Source organism: Salvelinus alpinus, chromosome 35 (assembly GCF_045679555.1).
Source record: "Salvelinus alpinus chromosome 35, SLU_Salpinus.1, whole genome shotgun sequence".
In the NCBI taxonomy this organism is placed as follows: Eukaryota; Metazoa; Chordata; class Actinopteri; order Salmoniformes; family Salmonidae; genus Salvelinus; species Salvelinus alpinus.
In genome coordinates this window covers 1,517,007-1,534,755 of record NC_092120.1, presented here as the reverse complement: position 1 = coordinate 1,534,755, position 17,749 = coordinate 1,517,007, and the positions used below count along the sequence as shown (strand labels likewise).

At 49.3% G+C, this 17,749-nt stretch overlaps 1 protein-coding gene across 2 annotated transcripts in view; it reads left to right on the top strand.

The window, feature by feature from the left end:
* The window catches only part of LOC139563930 (cell adhesion molecule 4-like), a 221,779-nt gene that overhangs the window by 72,369 nt on the left and 131,661 nt on the right, over nucleotides 1-17,749 (top strand). Inside the window, exon 1 of one of the 2 annotated variants that reach the window (XM_071382970.1) lies at nucleotides 7,019-7,146. The exons of the other annotated variant lie outside the window; for it this stretch is intronic. The gene's annotated coding sequence lies outside the window, so the exon portion shown is untranslated. Of the gene's footprint in view, nucleotides 1-7,018; nucleotides 7,147-17,749 lie in introns of those variants that run through there. 2 annotated transcript variants of the gene reach the window in all.

Genomic DNA, 17,749 nt, shown 5'->3' with positions numbered 1-17,749 from the left:
CATACACTCTCACACATACACACACATATACACACACACACACCCTTTACTTACGCTGAAAGAGCGAGAACACACGGTGACATTCACTTCAACAGACATTGAGAGAGCCTGCCACCTCTCTTAACAGACTAATACGATGACATAAAACCCCTGTCGAGCAATGAGCCTTCCAAATGACCTCTACCAGTGTTCACAGCCACGCTAGTGTGTGTGGATGGCACAGACAAGGGCATCAGTCTCCCAGAAGCAAATTGGTTCATTCATTCATATGTAAGGCGCCTGTCTTCCACAACAGTAGCTGGGCTCTGCTGGGCTGTGAGGGTACAGAGAGATGGCTAGCATTGTCTATTCAATTTAGCCTGTTGAGAGCAAAGTGGTGCTCTAACATGCTAATATGCTACAGAGCAGACGTGACCTCACAGCATCTCTCATCATGTTGTCCTTTCTCTTCTCCTACCCTCTCTCTCTTTTTCCTCTCTCCCTGGGTCACTACCCAACCTTAGCACAGGTGTGTGTGTGTGAGTGTATATTATTTAGCTTGAGTCTGAATCAGTGTGAGAGACACAGATGGTTACTGACTGTATCAATGTATTTTTGTTGGGCTGAACTAAGCTCTGTGTCTGGCTGTAATGTATGAGTGAGTGTGTTGAGCTGTATGGGCCCACTGTAGCTATCTCCGTCACTGTGTGTGCTTGACCCCAGTGGGAGAAAGGGTCATGGCTGGGACACAGTATACTTACAGTGTATGTACCCCATGAGCTGTACTCTATGACCTCATTGTGTGTCTCTGTCTGTCTGTTGGATTGTGTTCACTCTACAAGTACTCTGAATATGCTTAACATGAACAGTATGTGTGTGTGTGTGTGTGTGTGTGTCTGTTTGATTGTGTTCACCCTACAAGTACTGTAGAGTATGTGCTGTGTTATATGTGGTCTTGGTGTGAGTGGTGTCTGTGCGTCTGTGTGTATGTGTGTGTGTGTGTGTTCGTTGTAAGTGCTGGGGGTTGTTGGTCGGTCATGCTGGTGGCAGTCAGCATTACTCAGGGATGATTGGAGCGGGGGAGGAGGAGGAGAAGAGGGTGACGGAAAGATAAAGGAGATGGAGGGATGGGAGGGAAGATGGAGAGTGTAGGACATGTTTGAAAGGGGGAGAGGGTGCGCGGAGGAGTGTGACACACAAACAGGGTTATGTTGTTAAATGAACATGAACGATAGAGCGTGTCCCATGTGTAAAGGGATAGATAGAGGGGATAAGGAGAGGGAGAGTGCTTAACGCCTAGCCAGCCATGAGGACAGGAAATGAGGAACAACCTGCTCACTCTGAAGTCCTCCTACAAAATGAATGGGTGTTGCATCATCGAAGAGGCTGGATCCTCGTAAGATAAAACATGAAATGGACAGCACTCCAAAGGTTAAATGTACAACACATTTATAACAAATTATTCAGTGCTCTCCATTTTGTTTTTCCTGCATCATAAGGAAATCCCATAATATATCTCTCTCTCTCTGCCATCGCCATCCAGGACACGATGACATCACCTCTCTGAGACAGGGAGAGAGAGTGTTTGCGTCGCCGCGGCAACTGCTCTCCTCCAGCTGTTGCCAGGCGCCAGTCTCCATGGAGATGGATGAGGATGGGGATTAAGAGTGAGGGGTTGAAGAGGGGGTATAGATGGGGGCTGGAGTAGGAGAGGGGGATTCTAACTACATAGCTATGTGTGTGACACGTGTGTGTTTCGCCGTGTGTGTGTGGGTAGAAGGTCATCTGATGATGTCATTATGTATAATGGTAATGTTAATAAAGATTAGAAAAGGCCTAATTGAAGTAGAGAGGGAATTAAACTGCTCCTTATGATAAAACACTGAGCTTTTGAACCACAGGAGCTTGACCCGCTCGGTTCGTGTGTGTGGGAGAGAGAGATGTGTTTGTGTGGGAGAGAGAGGCGTGTGTGTTTGTCTGTCTGTGTGTGTGTGTGTGTGTGTGTGTGTGTGTGTGTGAGGGAGAAGTGTGTGTGTGTGTGTGTGTGTGTGTGTGTGTGTGTGTGTGTGTGTGTGTGTGTGTGTGTGTGTGTGTGACTGGGTGTGTGTGTGACAGTAATAGGTAGTGTGTGATCTCTGTCTGAGGTATCTAATAGTGTACCCCCACATCCAAGAAGGGCATAATCACACACACACACACACACACACACACACACACACACACACACACACACACACACACACACACACACACACACACACACACACACACACACACACACACACACACACACACACACACACACACACACACACACACACACACACACACACACATCCCTCTCTCCCTATACTGTAATCTGTCCTATGTAGTAATACAGGCTGTCACCAGGCCCATTCTCCACTCGCCAGCCTCCCAGCCCTCCAGCCCTCCATCCAGTCTCCAGCCCAAGGGACACCCAAACCCTCCACAATAATAAAGCTTATGTGCTGTGTGACTGAACTAGTCCCTCTACTATAGTCTGTATAGTCTCCAAGCCCTGCTTCAATACTGTACTGTCAGCACACTAAACCTATAATATATTAGCTTAGAGCAGAATATCTTGGCCATATACCACAAACACCAAACCTGATCCATTCTGTAAGTGACTTTTGCCCCCAAGGTCGCATAGTCATTTCATGTTTACGGTATAGGGCAGTAGGTAGCCTAGCGGTTAGAGCATTGGGCTAGTATGCGAGAGGTCGCTAGTTTGAATCCTTGAGCTGACAAGGTGAAAAAACTAGCGATGTACCCTTGAGCAGGGCACTTAACCCCGATTGCACCAGGGTTGATAATGGCAGACCCTGGCCGAGTGCAGGGGGAGTTGGGATAGGCAAAAAACACCTTTCCAATTCACATACACTACTCTGAAGATGTTGACGTTGAGACTGGTGTTTTGCGGGTACTATTTAATGAAGCTGCCAGTTGAAGACTTGTGAGGTGTCTGTTTCTCAAACTAGACACTCTAATGTACTTGTCCTCTTGCTCAGTTGTGGCCTCCCACTCCTCTTTCTATTCTGGTTAGGGCCAGTTTGCACTGTTCTGTGAAGGGAGTTGTACAGTGTTGTACGAGATCTTGAGAGTCTTGGCAATTTCTCACATGGAATAGCATTAATTTCTCAGAACAAGAATAGACTGACGAGTTTCAGAGGAAAGTTCTTTGTTTCTGGCCATTTTGAGCCTGTAATCGAACCCACAAATGCTGATGCTCCAGATACTCAACTAGTCTAAAGAAGGCCAGTTTTATTGCTTCTTTAATCAGAACAACAGTTTTCAGCTGTGCTAACATAAACGGGTTTTCTAATGATAAATTAGCCTTTTTAAAATGATAAACTTGGATTAACTAACACAACGGGCCATTGGAACACAGGACTGATGGTTGCTGATAATGGGCTGATAATGTAGATATTCCATAAAAAATCTGGAAAACCTTTTCCAGATACAATATTCATTTACAACATTAACAATGTCTACACTGTATTTCTGATCAATTTGATATTTTAATTGACCCCAAACTTTTGAACGGTAGTGTATGTGTATTAATACACACAAATATAAGCACCCACCTATTATTACTACTATAATCTCAGTACTGTTATTGTAACTAAACCAGATGTTCTGCCAGGTTATACGTTAGCCTGCAGCAGGTTACATTACAGCTGAATGCCACACAGACAAGGCCTATTCAACTCCCCGTAGCTGCTGTAATCTTTAGAGTCACTGCTATGAATCACACAGTCAGTGAGTACACTATCAACTGCCTATCCAGACTCTATTTTCATCAAAGCCTTTGAGGTTTCTAGTTTTGCCTTATTCAACGCACATCAACCTGTAAGTGTCATTCAGCTGTCTCCACGCCTACATTCTTCTCCCCGGTGCTGTTCTCTTATTAAAACTGGGACGCTCCCATTCCTGAGGGTGTGTGGCTGTTATTCAGTTTGAAAGTGGTATCAGTACTCTAAACTGCAATAATTCTCCCCAAGAAACAGCACCCTGTGGAAGGATGAGGGACAGTTGTGTGTGTGTGTGTGTGGGGGGGGGGGGGGGGGGCTAGCTGTGTGTGTGTGTGTGTGTGTAAGAGGGGTGTGTGTGTTTAGGAGTGGTGGGGGTTTGTGTTTGCAGTGTGTGTGTGTGTGAGGAGTGTGTGTGTATGTGTAAGAGCAGTGTGTGTGTGTGTGTGTAGGAGCAGTGTGTGTGTGTAGGAGCAGTGTGTGTGTGTGTGTGTGGGAGCAGTGTGTGTGTGTGTGTGTGTGGGAGCAGTGTGTGTGTGTGTGTGTGTTTATGTGTAGGAGCAGTGTGTGTGTGTGTGTAGGAGCAGTGTGTGTGTGTGTGGGAGCAGTGTGTGTGTGGGGGAGCAGTGTATGTGTGTAGGAGAAGTGTGTGTGTGTGTAGGAGCAGTATGTGTAGGAGCTGTGTAGGTAGGAGCTTTGTGTGTGTGTAGGAGCTTTGTGTGTGTGTGTGTGTGTGTGTGTGTAGGAGCTGTGTGTGTGTGTGTGTGTGTGTGTGTGTGTGTGTGTGTGTTGGAACAGTGTGTGTGTGCGTGTGTGTGTGTGTGTAGGAGCAGTGTGTGTGTAGGAGCTGTGTGTGTGTGTGTGTGTGTGTGTGTGGGGGGTGTGTGTGTGTGTGTGTGTGTGTGTGTGTGTGTGTGTGTGTGTGTGTGTGTGTGTGTGTGTGTGTGTGTGTGTGTGTGTGTGTGTGTGTGTAGGAGCTGTGTGTGTGTGTGTGTGTGTGTGTGTGGAGGAGCTGTGTGTGTGTGTGTGTGTGTGTGTGTAGGAGCTGTGTGTGTGTGCGTGTGTGTGTGTGTGTAGGAGCAGTGTGTGTGTGTGTGTGTGTGTGTGTGTGTGTGTGTGTGTAGGAGCTGTGTGTTTGTGTGTAGGAGCTGTGTGTGTGTGATGAGGAGAGTGTGTGTGGGGAGAGTCGGTGTGTTGGGGTAGTGTGTGTGTGTAGGAGCATTGTGTGTGTGTGTGTGTGTGTGTGTGTGTGTGTGTGTGTGTGGGAGCGTGTGTGTGTGTGTGTGTAGGAGCAGTGTGTGTGTGTATGTGTCTGTGTAAGAGCAGTGTGTGTAGGAGCTGTGTATGTAGGAGCTTTGTGTGTGTGTATGAGCTTTGTGTGTGTGTGTGTGTGTGTGTGTGTAGGATCTGTGTTTGTGTGTGTAGGAGCTGTGTGTGTGTGTAGTAGCAGTGTGTGTGTGTGTGTGTGTGTTTGTGTGTGTAGGAGCTGTGTGTGTGTGTGTGTGTGTGTATAGGAGCAGTGTGTGTGTGTGTGTGTAGGAGCAGTGTGTGTGTTTGTGTGTGTGTAGGAGCTGTGTATGTAGGAGCTTTGTGTGTGTGTATGAGCTTTGTGTGTGTGTGTGTGTGTGTGTGTGTGTGTGTGTGTGTGTGTGTGTGTGTGTGTGTGTGTGTGTGTGTGTGTGTGTGTGTGTGTGTGTGTAGGAGCAGTGTGTGTGTGTGTGTGTGTGTGTGTGTGTGTGTGTGTGTGTGTAGGAGCTGTGTGTGTGTGCCTGTGTGTTGTGTGTAGGAGCTGTGTTTGTGTGTGTGTGTGTGTGTAGGAGCTGTGTGTGTGTGTGTAGGAGCTTTGTGTGTGTGTGTGTGTGTAGGAGCTTTGTGTGTGTGTGTGTGTGTGTGAGGAGAGCGTGTGTAGGAGGAATGTGTGTGTAGGAGCTGTGTGTGTGTGTGTGTGTGTGTGTGTGTGTGTGTGTGTGTGTGTGTGTGTGTGTGTGTGTTACGTTCCCCAGTTTCTGTGTTGTAGTTTGTGTATTTGAGTGTGTGTTTCAGGAGATGGCTTCCTGAAATTCTCCTCAAGCAGCTGATTGGTCGGCCCCAATTGATAATTGGAGAGCTGACCCCGCCCCCTCGTCAAGATACAGCTATCTCTAATTACCATTGCCACCTGAAGCTATAAAAGCCAGTGTTCTGTTGTTCAGCAGAGAGAGAGAGATCATAGGCAGGCTGAGATCATTGCTGGAGAATTTGATTGTGATATATTGTTGGTTGTTTATCAGAAAGTGTTGGTATGTACTGTATTAGTTGTTGTTGGTAGCAGCTTTGGTATGTTCTGTGTTTGTTGCTTTGTCAGAGCTTCTTTAGTGGCCTGAGTTAGTTTTCTCAGTTTTGGTTGTGAAGTGGATTGTTTAATATTCTGTTTCATTTGTTCCCAGGGGGGAAGGGGAAGGCACCTAGGGAGTGCTTAGGCAAGAGGCCCGCGGGCATACATATACCCGTAGTATATTCACTGTCTAGGCATACTAAGTAAGACCTGGGCGGACCACCCCCTGTATTTTGGTTAGTGCACCAGGTGGTGCTAAGTTAGGAAGTAGTGGGTAGGCAGGTTAGATAGGAGAGGGGAATTTTGATATTTACTTTCTTTGCTTTGGTTCCGTCCAGCCCCTTTTCCCCATATTACCGTGTAAAGGAAATTTATCCTAGTAAGCGGTCAATTCTGCTTTATGTCATCCTTACTCGCACCTACAGCCCATACCTCTTTCACTTCACGGAGAGTTGAGTTGTAGCAGGGTGTTGCGTTCCCTCTTCACAGAGGCGTGCGTAACATAATGGGGGCTCATCCGGGATTCCATTAAACACACCGGACCCTGCTGCACTGAGCTCTCTGTGGTTAGTGATTGAAGGGTGATGGTAGGTTGTGAGTTTGGATGACTTGTTTAGTTTGTGTGTTCAGTAGATTGTTTGTTGAGGTTTTGTAAAGTAGACCTTTTAGCTATAGCTGACCATTATGGATTCATTATCCCTGAGAAAGCCCTGAAGGCTGAGCTTTTGGTGCTAGTCAGGGAGGGATTAGTGAGAGAACGAATTCTCTCATTGCAAGGAGAGGAGACGGGTAGACCTTCCGATGCCAAGTCGGAGGACAGAGCGGAGGAAGGGGTTGCTCGTACCCCCTTTTCATTGCCTCGATCCTTTATCCTCTGCTTCAGGTCGTTCAGACGGGGCCGCTAGGCTGAAGTTGAGGCTGGCCCGGTTAAAAATGCAGCAAGAAGATAAAGAGCGACAGATGCATTTTGATCTTGAAATTAAGAAAATAGAAGCCGACAAGGAGGTGAGGATCCGACAACTGGAGCTAGAAACAGGCTCCAGTGCGACTCCACAAGCTGCTTATCATCAAGCCCACTTTGATGTAAGTAAAAACATCGCTTTAGTCCCTCCATTCCAAGAGTCGGAAGTTGATTCCTATTTCTCTGCGTTTGAGCGAGTGGCCGCTGCGCTGCATTGGCCACTTGAGGTTTGGCCGCTCTTGTTGCAATGTAAATTGTCTGGGAAAGCCCAGGAAGTAGTAGCTGCTCTCTCGCTGGAAGACAGTTTACACTACGATACAGTTAAAACTACCGTGTTGCGGGCTTATGAGTTGGTGCCTGAAGCTTACAGACAGCGCAACCACAAGAAACCCTCTCACCGTACTTTTGAGTTTGATAGGGACAAAGAGTCTCTGTTTAATCGATGGTGTTCAGCCAGCAAAGCTAAAACCTTTGCTGATATTCGGGAGTTGATGCTGTTGGAGGATTTTAAAAGCAACCTCCCTGATAGAATTGTAGTTCATTTAAATGAACAGAAAGTGGTGACATTGGGCCAGGCAGCAGTGTTGGCAGATGAGTACGCTTTGACACACAAGACTGTCTTTGGTGCACCTCGTTTTGAAGGATGATTACGTCATCCGTGCCTCGTTCAGGTCGCTTTTCCTCTGACAAGCCTTTTCATGAAATCCGTGAATGTTTTTACTGTCACCAAAAGGGTCACGTGATTGCGGACTGCCCAGTTTTGAAAAATAAATCGAAACAGTCCCAGTCACCGTCCCCAAAAAGGAAAAGTTTGGGTTTAGTCAAGTCTTTGGCTCGTCCATTGGATCGAGTTCTTGATTAAGCATTTGAGAAACCGGATCCTGTCTATGCTCCGTTTATCTCTGCCGGTTGTGTTTCCTTAACTGGAGAACAAGCTGATCAAAAGCCCATTCAAATCTTACGAGACACCGGGGCGGCGCAGTCAGTAATTATTACTGATGCTTTACCCTGGTCGCCTGAAAAGTATTGTGGCTTGCATGTCATATTACAGGGGATAGAGACAAAAACGTTACCTGTACCATTACACTGGGTCCACTTAGTGTCAGACTTGGTATCAGGATGTTTCCGTGTTGGTGTAGTGTCTACACTGCCAGTAAAAGGAGTCACATTGCTACTAGGGAATGATATTGCTGGTGGTAATGTCACTCCTGTGTTAGAGGTAGTAGACAACCCAGAAATCAGAACTACAGATGAGAAATTGGTTCAAGCATTTCCACATGTTTTTCCTGCTTGTGTGTTAACGAGGGCACAATCTCGCAAGCTTGAAGATGTGGTGGATTTGGCTAGTTCCATTTTTGAGAATGTTGAAGTAGAAGACAATGCACTGACTATTCCTTCTGCAAGGCCGACAGTTTTTACAGGGGTAAAAACGAAGGCAGGGGACTGCGAAATCGCGCCCCAATTACATGAGATTCTTTTGTCTGTCACCCCTGAGAAGGTGATTGAATGTCAAAAAGGTGACACCAATTATGTGATAAAGACCCCAGATCGAAGGCGTTCTTGTAACGACGTTCCTCCTCCTCTTCATACGAAGAGGAGGAGTAGTGATTCGACCAAGGTGCAGCGCGTTGAAATGCCATAATGAATTTTATTAAACAAGAACAAAAACGAACTATACTTGAAATGATTACAAAATAACAAAACGAATGTAGACAGACTAGAACGACGAACTGACATAAAACACGCAGAACGAACGAACAAGTACTTACTACAAACAAAATGACGAACGAACGAAACAGTCCTGTATGGTGCAAACAAACACAGACACAGGAGACAACCACCCACAAACAAACAGTGTGAACAGCTAACCTATATATGGTTCTCAATCAGAAGACAACGTCAAACACCTGTCTCTGATTGAGAACCGTATAAGGCTGATTACAATAGACCTACACATAGAAACACAAAACATAGAAATGCCCACCCACACTCACGTCCTGACCAACAAAACATACAAAACTAACAGAAAACAGGTCAGGAACGTGACATAACCCCCCCCCTCAAGGTGCGAACTCCGGGCGCACCAGCACAAAGTCTAGGGGAGGGTCTGGGTGGGCATCTGACCACGGTGGTGGCTCAGGCTCTGGACGAGGTCCCCACCCCACCATAATCAATCCCAGCTTACTTCTCCCCTTTACAATGACCACCCCATTATTCCACCCACCTAATATAAGGGGCAACACCAAGATAAGGGACAGCTCCGGGACAAGGTAGCTCAGGACAGCGAGGTAGGTCGGAATAGAGAGATAGCTCAGAATAGAGAGGTAGCTCAGGATAGAGAGGTAGCTCAGGATACAGGGGCAACTCCGGACTGAAGGGCAGCTCCGGACAGAGAGACAGCTCTGGACTGAGGGGCAGTTCTGGATTACTAGCCGCTTCGGGCTGAGGGGCAGCTCATGGCTGACTGACGGCTCTGGACGCTCATGGCAGGCTGACGGCTCTGGACGCTCATGGCAGGCTGACGGCTCTGGACGCTCATGGCAGGCTGACGGCTCTGGACGCTCATGGCAGGCTGACGGCTCTGGACGCTCATGGCTCGCTGACGGCTCTGGCTGCTCATGGCTCGCTGACGGCTCTGGCTGCTCATGGCTCACTAACAGCTCTGGACGCTCACTGGCGGCTCTGGCAGATCCTGTCTGGTTGGCGGCTCTGGCAGATCCTGTCTGGTTGGCGGCTCTGGCAGATCCTGTCTGGTTGGCGGCTCTGGCAGATCCTGTCTGGTTGGCGGCTCTGGCAGATCCTGTCTGGTTGGCGGCTCTGGCAGATCCTGACTGACGAATGGCTCTAGCGGCTCCTGACTGACTATCGGCTCTGACGGCTCGGGACAGACGGGCGGCTCTAATTGCTCGGGACAGACGGATGGCTCAGATGGCGCTGGGGAGACGGATGGCTCAGATGGCGCTGGGGAGACGGATGGCTCAGATGGCGCTGGGGAGACGGATGGCTCAGATGGCGCTGGGGAGACGGATGGCTCAGATGGCGCTGGGGAGACGGCTGGCTCAGATGGCGCTGGGGAGACGGATGGCTCAGATGGCGCTGGGGAGACGGATGGCTCTGGCCGGATAAGGCGCACTGTCGACCTGGTGCGTGGTGCCGGAACTGGAGGCACCGGGCTAAGGACACGCACCTTCATGCTAGTGCGGGGAGCAGGGACAGGGCACACTGGACTCTCAAAGCGTACTCTGTGCCTGGTGCGTGGTACCGGCACTGGTGGCACCGGGCTGAGTGCACGCACATCAGGACTAGTACGGGGAGAAGTAACAGTGTGTACAGGACTCAGGAGACGCACAGGTGGCTTAGTGCGTGGTGCCGGAACTGGAGGCACCGAACTGGATACACGCACTACAGGGAGAGTGCGTGGAGGAGGAACAGGGCTCTGGAAACGCACTGGTAGCTTAGTGCGTAGTGTAGGCACTGTTGGTACTAGGCTGGGGCGGGAAGGTGGCGCCGGAAATACCGGACCGTGCAGGCGTACTGGCTCTCTTGAGCATTGAGCCTGCCCAACCTTACCTGGTTGAATGCTCCCCGTCGCCCGACCAGTGCGGGGAGGTGGAATAACCCGCACCGGCCTATGTAGGCGAACCGGGGACACCATGCGTAAGGCTGGTGCCATGAATGCCGGCCCGAGAAGACGCACTGGAGACCAGACGCGTTGAGCCGGCCTCATGACACCTGGCTCAATGCCCAATCTAGCCCTACCAGTGCGGGGAGGTGGAATAACCCGCACCGGGCTATGCACACGTACAGGAGACACCATGCGCTCTACTGCGTAACACGGTGTCTGCCCGTACGTGTCTGCCCGTACTCCCGCTCTCCACGGTAAGCATGGGAAGTGGGCGCAGGTCTCCTACCTGACCTCGCCACACTACCCTTTAGCCCCCCCACAAGAAATTTTTGGGATTTCTTCTCGGGCTTCCTGGCCAGCCGCGTACCTTCATAACTGCGGTTCTTCACTCCGGTAGCCTCTGCTCTCCTTAATGCCTCCAGCTGTTCCCATGGGAGGCGATCCCTTCCAGCCAGGATCTCCTCCCATGTGTAGCAACTTCATACGAAGAGGAGGAGTAGTGATTCGACCAAGGTGCAGCGCGTTGAAATGCCATAATGAATTTTATTAAACAAGAACAAAAACGAACTATACTTGAAATGATTACAAAATAACAAAACGAATGTAGACAGACTAGAACGACGAACTGACATAAAACACGCAGAACGAACGAACAAGTACTTACTACAAACAAAATGACGAACGAACGAAACAGTCCTGTATGGTGCAAACAAACACAGACACAGGAGACAACCACCCACAAACAAACAGTGTGAACAGCTAACCTATATATGGTTCTCAATCAGAAGACAACGTCAAACACCTGTCTCTGATTGAGAACCATATAAGGCTGATTACAATAGACCTACACATAGAAACACAAAACATAGAAATGCCCACCCACACTCACGTCCTGACCAACAAAACATACAAAACTAACAGAAAACAGGTCAGGAACGTGACAGTTCTTCCCGTGTGTGTCATGTTCACATGCTAAAAGCCTATTATGTACGTGACTCTCCAGACAGCTCCTCAAGTAAGCCGGTCCAGCCCGCCGTCTCTAGTGTGGCTGCGGTGGTGCTGAAGCCTGCTGGGACCTAGAGGAGGACGGGTTGGAGTTACGCCATACATTACAGCAGTGTAATTCAGAGATGCTGAAGAAGTTACCCTCTCAAATGGAACATTTGGATAACGATCAAACTAAGGACCTTATCCTATTGATAAACAGTTTTCTCAATGTGTTTCAGGACGTTCCAAGTCGCACGTCCATCTTGGAACACGATGTGGATGTGGGGAACGCTGCTCCTATACGTCAGCATCCGTACCGGGTTAATGCAAAGAAAAGGGAGGTAATGAAAAGTGAGGTAGCTTATTTATTACAGAATGACATGGCACAACCCAGTAACAGCTCCTGGAGTTCCCCATGTATTCTTGTTCCTAAGCCTGACGGTACGGCCCGCTTATGTACGGACTATCGTCGTGTAAATGCAGTTACAAAGTCTGATTCTTTTCCTCTACCTCGATTAGATGACTGCATTGATAGAATTGGCTCTGCTGCTTACGTTAGTATGTTAGATTTGCTAAAAGGTTATTGGCAGGTGCCTCTGACCTCTCGAGCTTCGGACATATCAGCTTTTGTTACGCCTGATAACTTTGTACAATACACTGTGATGCCCTTTGGAATGTGTAATGCACCTGCTACATTTCAGCGTCTAGTTAACATTGTGTTTGCAGATGTGCCAAATTGTACTGCATACCTTGATGATGTGGTGATACATTCGTCTACTTGGTCTGATCATCTCTCCACTTTGAAAAGTGTGTTACAGCGGTTGGAGAATGCTGCTTTAACTCTCAATTTGGCCAAGTGTGAATTTGGAAAGGCTACTGTGACTTATTTAGGGAAACAAGTGGGACGAGGTCAAGTGCGCCCAGTATCTGGCAAGGTGGAGGCAATTGTTGCTTTTCCTGCTCCCACGACTCGACGCCAGTTGCGCAGATTCCTGGGGATGGAAGGGTACTATCGTACATTCTGTAAGAATTTCTCGACGGTAGTAGCTCCCCTTTCATCTCTGCTTAGTCCCAAGGTACCATTTAGGTGGTCCAAGGACTGTAACTATGCTTTTGAGTCCGCTAAAGCGCTACTTTGTAGTGCCCCAGTGCTTGCCGCCCCCAACTTTGACAAACCTTTTAAGTTGGAGGTAGACGCTAGTATAGTGGGGGGGGGGGGGGTGCGGTTCTCTTGCAGGAAGATGAAGACGGAGTGGATCGGCCCGTCAGTTTCTTCTCCCGTAAGTTCAACTCGTGTCAGTCAAGGTACTCCACTATTGAACAAGAGACGCTGGCTTTATTGCTTGCCTTACAGTTCTTTGAGGTATATGTGGGATCTAGTGCCTTGCCTGTTATGGTCTTCACGGACCATAATCCATTGGTGTTCTTGAAACAAATGTACAATCAGAACCGCCGTCTTATGCGGTGGGCTCTGATTGTACAAGGATATAATGTACAGATAGCCTATGTGAAGGGCTCGGCGAATGTGGTTGCCGACGCTCTATCACGGGTTAACTAACTGGGGATGCGTTGGTTTTTGTTATTACAAACTGTATGTTTGCAATTTTTGTGGTGGGCGTGTTACGTTTCTGTGTTGTAGTTTGTGTATTTGAGTGTGTGTTTCAGGAGATGGCTTCCTGAAATTCTCCCCAAGCAGCTGATTGGTCGGCCCCAATTGATAATTGGAGAGCTGACCCCGCCCCCTCGTCAAGATACAGCTGTCTCTAATTACCATTGCCACCTGAAGCTATAAAAGCCAGTGTTCTGTTGTTCAGGAAAGAGAGAGAGATCATTGCAGGCTGAGATCATGGCAGGCTGAGATCATTGGCAGGCTGAGATCATTGGCAGGCTGAGATCATTGGCAGGCTGAGATCATTGGCAGGCTGAGATCATTGGCAGGCTGAGATCATTGGCAGGCTGAGATCATTGGCAGGCTGAGATCATTGGCAGGCTGAGATCATTGGCAGGCTGAGATCATAGGCAGGCTGAGATCATAGGCAGGCTGAGATCATAGGCAGGCTGAGATCATTGGCAGGCTGAGATCATTGCTGGGGAATTTGATTGTGATATAGTGTTGGTTGTTTATCAGAAAGTGTTGGTATGTACTGTATTAGTTGTTGTTGGTAGCAGCTTTGGTATGTTCTGTGTTTGTTGCTTTGTCAGAGCTTCTTTAGTGGCCTGAGTTAGTTTTCTCAGTTTTGGTTGTGAAGTGGATTGTTTAATATTCTGTTTCATTTGTTCCCAGGGGGGAAGGGGAAGGCACCTAGGGAGTGCTTAGGCAAGAGGCCCGCGGGCATACATATACCCGTAGTATATTCACTGTCTAGGCACACTAGACACCTGGGAGGACCACCCCCTGTATTTTGGTTAGTGCACCAGGTGGTGCTAAGTTAGGAAGTAGTGGGTAGGCAGGTTAGATAGGAGAGGGGAGCTTTGATATTTACTTTCTTTGCTTTGGTTCCGTCCAGCCCCTTTTCCCCATATTACCGTGTAAAGGAAATAAATCCAAGTAAGCGGTCAATTCTGCCTTTTTGTCATCCTTACTCGCACCTACAGTCCATACCTCTTTCACTTCACGGAGAGTTGAGTTGCAGCAGGGTGTTGCGTTCCCTCTTCACAGAGGTGTGCGTAACAGTGTGTGTGTAGGAGCAGTGTGTGTGTAGCAGCTGTGTGTGTGTAGGAGCTGTGTGTGTGTGTAGGAGCTGTGTGTGAGGAGTGTGTAGGAGCCGTGTGTGTGTAGGAGCTGTGTGTGTAGGAGCCGTGTGTAGGAGCAGTGTGTGTGTGTAGGAGGAGGAGTGTGTGTGTAGGAGCTGTGTGTGTAGGAGCAGTGTTTGTGTGTGTAGTAGGAGAATGTGTAGGAGCAGTGTGTGTGTGGGGGAGCAGTGTGTGTGTGTGTGTCTGTGTAGGTAGGAGCTTTGTGTGTAGGTAGGAGCTTTGTGTGTAGGTAGGAGCTTTGTGTGTAGGTAGGAGCTTTGTGTGTGTGTAGGAGCTTTGTGTGTGTGTAGGAGCAGTGTGTGTGTAGGAGCAGTGTGTGTGGGGGGGGAGCTGTGTGTGTGTGGGGGGGGGGAGCTGTGTGTGTGTTGGAGCAGTGTGTGTGCGTGTGTGTGTAGGAGCTGTGTGTTTGTGTGTAGGAGCTGTGTGTTTGTGTGTAGGAGCTGTGTGTTTGTGTGTAGGAGCTGTGTGTTTGTGTGTAGGAGCTGTGTGTGTGATGAGGAGAGTGTGTGAGGGAGCAGTGTGTGTGGGAGCAGTGTGTGTGTGGGAGCAGTGTCTGTGTTGGTGTGTGTTGGAGCAGTGTGTGTGTGTTGGAGCAGTGGGTGTGTGTGGGAGCAGTGGGTGTGTGTGGGAGCAGTGTGTGTGATGAGGGGAGTGTGTGTTGGGGTAGTGTGTGTGTTGGAGCAGTGTGTGTGTGTAGGAGCTGTGTGTCTGTGTGTGATGAGGAGAGTGTGTGATGAGGAGAGTGTGTGTGTGGGAGCAGTGTGTGTGTGGGAGCAGTGTGTGTGTGGGAGCAGTGCGTGTGTGGGAGCAGTGTGTGTGTGTGGGAGCAGTGTGTGTGATGAGGGGAGTGTGTGTTGGAGCAGTGTTTGTGTGTAGGAGCTGTGTGTCTGTGTGTGGGAGCTGTGTGTCTGTGTGTGGGAGCAGTGTGTGTGGGAGCAGTGTGTGTAGGAGAAGTGTGTGTAGGAGAAGTGTGTGTAGGAGGTGTGTGTGTAGTAGCAGTGTGTGTGTGTGTGTGTGTGTGTGTAGGAGCAGTGTGTGTGTGAGGAGCAGTGTGTGTGTGAGGAGTGTGTAGGAGCAGTGTGTGTGTAGCAGCTGTGTGTGTGTGTGTGTAGCAGCTGTGTGTGTAGGAGCAGTGTGTGTGTGTGCAGGAGAAGTGTGTGTGTAGGAGCTGTGAGTGTGTAGGAGCAGTGTTTGTGTGTGTAGTAGGAGAATGTGTAGGAGCAGTGTGTGTGTGGGGGAGCAGTGTGTGTGTGTGTGTCTGTGTAGGTAGGAGCTTTGTGTGTAGGTAGGAGCTTTGTGTGTAGGTAGGAGCTTTGTGTGTAGGTAGGAGCTTTGTGTGTGTGTAGGAGCTTTGTGTGTGTGTAGGAGCAGTGTGTGTGTAGGAGCAGTGTGTGTGGGGGGGGGAGCTGTGTGTGTGTGGGGGGGGGGAGCTGTGTGTGTGTTGGAGCAGTGTGTGTGCGTGTGTGTGTAGGAGCTGTGTGTTTGTGTGTAGGAGCTGTGTGTTTGTGTGTAGGAGCTGTGTGTTTGTGTGTAGGAGCTGTGTGTGTGATGAGGAGAGTGTGTGTGAGGGAGCAGTGTGTGTGGGAGCAGTGTGTGTGTGGGAGCAGTGTCTGTGTTGGTGTGTGTTGGAGCAGTGTGTGTGTGTTGGAGCAGTGGGTGTGTGTGGGAGCAGTGTGTGTGATGAGGGGAGTGTGTGTTGGGGTAGTGTGTGTGTTGGAGCAGTGTGTGTGTGTAGGAGCTGTGTGTCTGTGTGTGATGAGGAGAGTGTGTGATGAGGAGAGTGTGTGTGTGGGAGCAGTGTGTGTGTGGGAGCAGTGTGTGTGTGGGAGCAGTGCGTGTGTGGGAGCAGTGTGTGTGTGTGGGAGCAGTGTGTGTGATGAGGGGAGTGTGTGTTGGAGCAGTGTTTGTGTGTAGGAGCTGTGTGTCTGTGTGTGGGAGCTGTGTGTCTGTGTGTGGGAGCAGTGTGTGTGGGAGCAGTGTGTGTAGGAGAAGTGTGTGTAGGAGAAGTGTGTGTAGGAGGTGTGTGTGTAGTAGCAGTGTGTGTGTGTGTGTGTGTGTAGGAGCAGTGTGTGTGTGAGGAGCAGTGTGTGTGTGAGGAGTGTGTAGGAGCAGTGTGTGTGTAGCAGCTGTGTGTGTGTGTGTGTAGCAGCTGTGTGTGTAGGAGCAGTGTGTGTGTGTGCAGGAGAAGTGTGTGTGTAGGAGCTGTGAGTGTGTAGGAGCAGTGTTTGTGTGTGTAGTAGGAGAATGTGTAGGAGCAGTGTGTGTGTGGGGGAGCAGTGTGTGTGTGTGTGTCTGTGTAGGTAGGAGCTTTGTGTGTAGGTAGGAGCTTTGTGTGTAGGTAGGAGCTTTGTGTGTAGGTAGGAGCTTTGTGTGTAGGTAGGAGCTTTGTGTGTAGGTAGGAGCTTTGTGTGTGTGTAGGAGCTTTGTGTGTGTGTAGGAGCAGTGTGTGTGTAGGAGCAGTGTGTGTGGGGGGGGAGCTGTGTGTGTGTGGGGGGGGGAGCTGTGTGTGTGTTGGAGCAGTGTGTGTGCGTGTGTGTGTAGGAGCTGTGTGTTTGTGTGTAGGAGCTGTGTGTTTGTGTGTAGGAGCTGTGTGTTTGTGTGTAGGAGCTGTGTGTTTGTGTGTAGGAGCTGTGTGTGTGATGAGGAGAGTGTGTGTGAGGGAGCAGTGTGTGTGGGAGCAGTGTGTGTGTGGGAGCAGTGTCTGTGTTGGTGTGTGTTGGAGCAGTGTGTGTGTGTTGGAGCAGTGGGTGTGTGTGGGAGCAGTGTGTGTGATGAGGGGAGTGTGTGTTGGGGTAGTGTGTGTGTTGGAGCAGTGTGTGTGTGTAGGAGCTGTGTGTCTGTGTGTGATGAGGAGAGTGTGTGATGAGGAGAGTGTGTGTGTGGGAGCAGTGTGTGTGTGGGAGCAGTGTGTGTGTGGGAGCAGTGCGTGTGTGGGAGCAGTGTGTGTGTGTGGGAGCAGTGTGTGTGATGAGGGGAGTGTGTGTTGGAGCAGTGTTTGTGTGTAGGAGCTGTGTGTCTGTGTGTGGGAGCTGTGTGTCTGTGTGTGGGAGCAGTGTGTGTGGGAGCAGTGTGTGTAGGAGAAGTGTGTGTAGGAGAAGTGTGTGTAGGAGGTGTGTGTGTAGTAGCAGTGTGTGTGTGTGTGTGTGTGTGTGTGTAGGAGCAGTGTGTGTGTGAGGAGCAGTGTGTGTGTGAGGAGTGTGTAGGAGCAGTGTGTGTGTAGCAGCTGTGTGTGTGTGTGTGTAGCAGCTGTGTGTGTAGGAGCAGTGTGTGTGTGTGCAGGAGAAGTGTGTGTGTAGGAGCTGTGAGTGTGTAGGAGCAGTGTGTGTGTGTGGAGGAGGAGTGTGTGTGTGTGTTTGTGT